This window comes from Salvelinus sp. IW2-2015, unplaced genomic scaffold, assembly GCF_002910315.2.
Source record: "Salvelinus sp. IW2-2015 unplaced genomic scaffold, ASM291031v2 Un_scaffold1553, whole genome shotgun sequence".
Classification (NCBI taxonomy): domain Eukaryota; kingdom Metazoa; phylum Chordata; class Actinopteri; order Salmoniformes; family Salmonidae; genus Salvelinus; species Salvelinus sp. IW2-2015.
This window is the reverse complement of record NW_019942984.1, coordinates 165,879-171,691: the sequence shown is the minus strand read 5'-3', so window position 1 is coordinate 171,691 and position 5,813 is coordinate 165,879. Positions and strand designations below refer to the sequence as shown.

Here is a 5,813-nt window from a genome sequence, read left to right as displayed (position 1 = left end):
AAATGATGACAACAACAACCGGTGTGAGTCCAACACTACACGGTTACCCTCGTTCCTCAGAGCTACAGTCTCTTCTTATAGAACCGGCAGACAGTAACAGATAGAGTATAACAGACACAGAGTTTACAGAGAGTATAACAGACAGAGATTAACAGACAGACATGCACGGCGACAGACAGACATGCACGGCGACAGACAGCCATGCACGGCGACAGAACAGCCATGCACGGCGACAGACAGGCACGGCGACAGACAGACCAGGCACGGCAGGCACGGCCCGACACAGACAGACAGGCACGGCGACAGACAGACAGGCACGGCGACAGACAGACAGGCACGGCGACAGACAGACAGGCACGGCGACAGACAGACACAGTAACAGACAGAGTAACTTCTTTACCCTCAGAGTTACACCATCATCTCCTCCAACCATACACAACAGGGGACAAACAGAGCTGAAACAGAATAGTGAAGTACTACAGAACAATATCTTCATATACTGCATCTCCTAGCAAAGTCTGGACCACAATAATCACAACCACAAGGAACCGCTGACAGTCAGACGTTTAATAGCAAAACAGCAGAAAAGTTCATTGTTTATGAGTTCTGGTTCTTCCTCACCCCAGGGCTAGGCAGAATAATAGTGCCAACTATGCCCGCATCCCAAATGACTCCCTATTCAGTGCAATACTTCGGACCAGAGTCCTATGAGTCCTTGTCAAAAGTAGTGCTTTATGAAGGGAACAAAGGTTCCATTTGGGACACTCCAACCGTCGCCTTGGTAGCGGGAAAATGGCTAACGGCTAGAGAGGGACTATAAATCATTGAGATTCCCATGGCGACGGGTTTAACTGTACACGATGTTTCAGCAGGCGTATCCCTCCACCAACATCACACCATACACAAAAGGACCTACACACCATTGGGTTAAGATTTAAACTATTCTGCCTAAGGTAGGAAAACTCAGTCAGACTGGGGGAATAGAGTCAACTTTACACAGACCAGAGACAAAACTTAAAGGAAAAAAATCCCCCCAAAACGACTCCGTTAAATAACAGTAATATGGTAAAGTCATGTTTTTTTGTGAACAAATGTTTAACTTTAGCGTTATAATAAGGTTGGTAGCTCAAGTCGCCTACAAAATCCACAATGCAATGCTCTCTCTATGGGCTTGCTGGCTGGCTAGCGAACGTAGCTAGTTAGCGCAGTTTTAGACGATTTTACAGCTATCAATTTAGGAGTCTACAATCTCACCCTGTTCAACCTGCAGTCTCACATTCACAACGGCACAATGCACCCTGGACTGAAGAGGCAGAAAAATAGGAGAAATGATAAATTAAAACATTTCTAGGAGGTAGGAATATCAACAACAACAAAAACTATGATCAACGGCTCAATGGAGAGAAGACAACCTCCCGAGTTATGACATCAGCCAGTTTTGAAGTCTGACATGTATGATAGATCTGAAACGTCCTAAGAGTCCTATTCCTGTTAAAGTCTCTCTCTCTACACTGGAAGTTACCATCACAACGCTACGTCATACCGGACAAATTACTGCCTGCTTGAACGCCAATAACTCTGATACACATGAAAACATAAAAGTGGGATACCTAGTCAGTTGTACCACTGAATGTATTCAACTGAAATGTGTCTTCCTCATTTAACCCAACCCCTCTGACTCAGAGGTGCAGGGGGGCTCCCATGATCAACATCTACGTCATCAGCGCCCAGGGAACAGTTGGTTCCCCAGGCAAACAGAGAGACTGATTTTTACCTTGTCAGCTCAGGGATTCGATCCAGCAACCTTTAGGTTTACTGGCCCAACGCTCTAACTACTAAATTGCACAGATAGAACATCAAATCAGAGATGCACAAAAACAATATAACATTAGAAAATGGGTGAACTTGTCCTTTAAAACAATAGATCTCCACAGAGACACAGCATACTGTAGGTCAGTGGTTCTCCACCTGGGGAGACAATAGCATCTCCACAGGGGACAGGACAGCATACTGTAGGTCAGTGGTTCTCCACCTTGGGAGAGACAATAGACATCTCCACAAGAGACACAGCATACTGTAGGTCAGTGGTTCTCCACCAGGGAGACAATAGATCTCCACAAGACACAGCATTACTGTAGGTCAGTGTTCTCCACCTGGGAGACAATAGATCTCCACAGAGACCAACGCTACTGAGGTTCAGTGGTTCTCAAACCTGGGGAGAACAATAGATCTCCACAGAAGACACAGCATACTGTGGTCAGGGTGGTTCTCCACCTGGGGCGAGACAATAGATCTCCACAGAGACACAAGATACTGTAGACGTCAGTGGTTCTCAACTGGGGAGAACAATTAGATCTCACAGAGACACAGCATACTGTAGGTCAGTGGTTCTCAACCTGGGGAGACAAATAGATTCTCCAACCAGAGACACCAGCAATACTGTAGGTCAGTGGTTTCTCACCTGGGGGAGACAATAGATCCTCACAGAAGACACCAGCATACTGGTAGTCAAGTGGTTCTCAACCTGGGGAGACAATAGATCTCCACAGAGACACAGCATACTGTAGGGTCAGTGGTTTCTGCCAACCTGGGGAACGACTAACCCTGGGGGTTCCTCCGGCTATCCACAGGGGCTACATGGAAAGACTTCCTAAAACATGATCTGTGAATCATTTACATGAGGGGGGTACTTCAAGGTTAACCCGTTGAGAACCAACGTACCTGTAAGTGAATGGGTCATTTTGTTTCCTCTAAACCCTCCACATCAACACGACGTCTCTCACATTCAACACAAAAGCCACGTTCTCCCCACATCAACCACAAAGCGACGTCTCCCACATTCAACACAAGCGACCGTCTCCCACATCAAAGCACGCTCCAACACAAGCCACGTCTCCCACATCAACACAAAGCACGTCCCCACATCAACCACAACGCCCACGTCTCCACATTCAAACACAAAAGCCACGTCTCCCACATCAACACAAAGCCACGTCTTCCCACATCAAACACAGCACGCTCGACATCACCAACAATCTCCCAATCACACAAAGCCACGTCTCCCATCAACACAAAGCCACATCTCCCTCCATCACCATCAACAACAAAGTGACGTTGCCTCTTCCTCAACCTCTCCACAATTAATATAAAGTGACGTTGCTCTCCTCAACCCTCTCTTTCCACATATATTAAAGTGACGTTGCTCTCCTCAACCCATCTCTTCCACATTAATATATAAGTGGACGTTGAAATCTCACTCTCTTCCACATTTAATATAAAGTGACGTTGCTCTCCTCAACCCTCTCCCACATTATATAAAAGTGACGTTGCCTCTCCTCAACCCTCTTCCACATTAATATAAAAGAGACGTTGATCTCCCATCTCTTTCCACATTAATATAAATGTGGACGTTGCTACTCCTCAACTATTCCACATTAATATAAAGTGACGTTGCCTCTGCAACTCTCCCATTCAAATTAACGTTCTCCACCAACCTAATTAATATAAAGTGACTGTTGCTTTCCTCAACCCTCTCCCACATTAATATAAAGTGAGGTTGCTTCTTCCTCAACCCTTCTCTCCACATTAAATATATAGTGACGTTGCTCTCCTCAAACCCTCTCTCCAACATTAATATAAAGTGACGATTGCTCTCCTCAACCCTTCCACATTTAATATTAAAGTGACGTTTGCTTCTCTCACCTCTCTTTCCCACATTAATATTAAAGTACGTTGCTTCCTCACTCTTCCACATTTAATATAGTGATAATGTACGTTGCTCTCCTCAACTATCCATAAAAACTTCTTCTACCATCTCAATTAAATAAAGTGACGTTGCTCTCCTCAACCCTCTCCCCAACATTAATATAAAGTGGACGTTGGCTCTCCTCAACCCTCTTCCCACTTAATATAAAGTGCCGTTAGCTCTCTCCAACTCCCTCTCTCCCACATTAATATAAAGTGACGTTGCTCTCTCAACCTCTGCCCACATTAATATAGAGTTGACGTTGCTCTCCTCAACTATTCCACAGTTAATATAACAATATCGTTGCTTAACTCCTCAACATTCCCACAGTTAATTTCTAGTAATACGTTGCTCTCCTCAACCCTCTCCCACATTAATATAAAAGTGACGTTGCTCTCCATCAATACCCTCTGTCCACATTAATATAAAGTGACGTTTGCTCTCTCACCCTCCTCCACACATTAATTATAAGTGGACGTTCTCTCGCTCAACCCTGCTTCCACATTAATATATAAGTGAACTGTTGCTTCTCCTCAAGCCTCTCTTCCACATTAATATAAGAGTGACGTTGCTCTCCTCAACCCTCCTTCCACTAAATTAATATAAAGTGACGTTGCTCTCAAACTCTCTTCCACATAATATAAAAGTGACGTTGCTCTCACTCAACTCTTCTCCACATTAATTATAAAGTGACGTTTGCCTCTCCTCAAACTCTCTTCCAACATTATATAAAGTGACGTGCTCTCCTCAACTCTCTCTCCAACATTTAATATAAAGTGAGCGTTGCTGCTCCTCAATCTCTTCCACATTAAATATAAGTTGACGTTGCTCTCCTCAACTTCTCTTCCACATTAATTATAAAGTGACGTGCTTGACGCTCAACCCCTCCCACATTAAATAAAGTGACGTGCTCTTCCTCACCCTCTCCACATTAATATAAAGTGACGTTGCTCCCTCAACCTCTCTCCACATTAAATATAAAGTGACTTGCCTCTCCTCAACTTCTCTCCCACATGTAATATAAAGTGACGTTGCTCTCCTCAAACCCTCTCCCACATTAATTATAAAGTGAGCACTAATTTTATTAGTGGACGTTGCTTCTCCTCACTCTCTCCCACATTAATATAAAGTGAACGTTGCTCTCCTTCAACTCTCCTCCCCACATATATAAAGTGACGTGTGCTTCCTCAACCTCTTCGCACATTAATATAAGTTAGTTGTTCACCCTCCCCATTAATAGTGACGTTGGCCTGCTTCAACCCTCTCTTCACATCCAACACAAAGTTTGGTTGCTCTCCTCAACTCTCTTCCACATTAATATAAAGTGACGTTGCCTCTCCTCACCCTCTTCCACATTAATATAAAGTGACGTTGCTCTCCCTCAACTCTCTCCCACATTTAATATAAGTGAACGTTGCTCTCTCAACCCTCTTCCACATTAATATTAAAGGTGACGTTGCTCCCTCAAACCCTCTCCCACATTAATATAAAAGTGACGTTGCTATCCTCCAACCCTCTCTTCCACATTAATATAAAGTGCGTTGCTCTCCTAAACCCTCTCCCACATTAATATAAAGTGACGTTGCTCTCCTCAAACCCTCTCTCCACATTAATATAAAAGTGACGTTGCTCTCCCTCAACCCTCTTCCACATTAATTAATAAAAAAGAACGTTGCTCTCCTTCAAACCCTCTCCCACATAATTATAAAGTGACGTTTGCCTCCTCAACCCCTCTTCCACATTAATATAGAAGTGACGTTGCTTCTCCTCAAATCTCTTCCACATTAATACTAAAGTGACGTTGCTCTCCTCAACTCTTCCACAATCAACACAAAGTTGACGTTTGCTCCTCCTCAAACCCTCCCTTCCACATTAATATAAAGTGACGTGCTCTCCTCAACGCCTCTCTTCCACATTAATATAAAGTGACGTTTAGCTTCTCCTCAACCTCTCTCACATTAATATAAAGTGACGCTTGCTCTCCTCAAATCTCTTCCACATTAATATAAAGTGACGTTTGCTCTCCTCAATCTCTTCCACATTAATATAAAGTGACATTGCTCTCTCT

At 43.8% G+C, this 5,813-nt stretch overlaps 1 pseudogene; it reads right to left on the bottom strand.

Moving 5' to 3' along the window:
* LOC112071237 (kinesin-like protein KIF16B) overlaps positions 1–5,813 on the bottom strand; it is a 72,280-nt pseudogene that overhangs the window by 35,569 nt on the left and 30,898 nt on the right.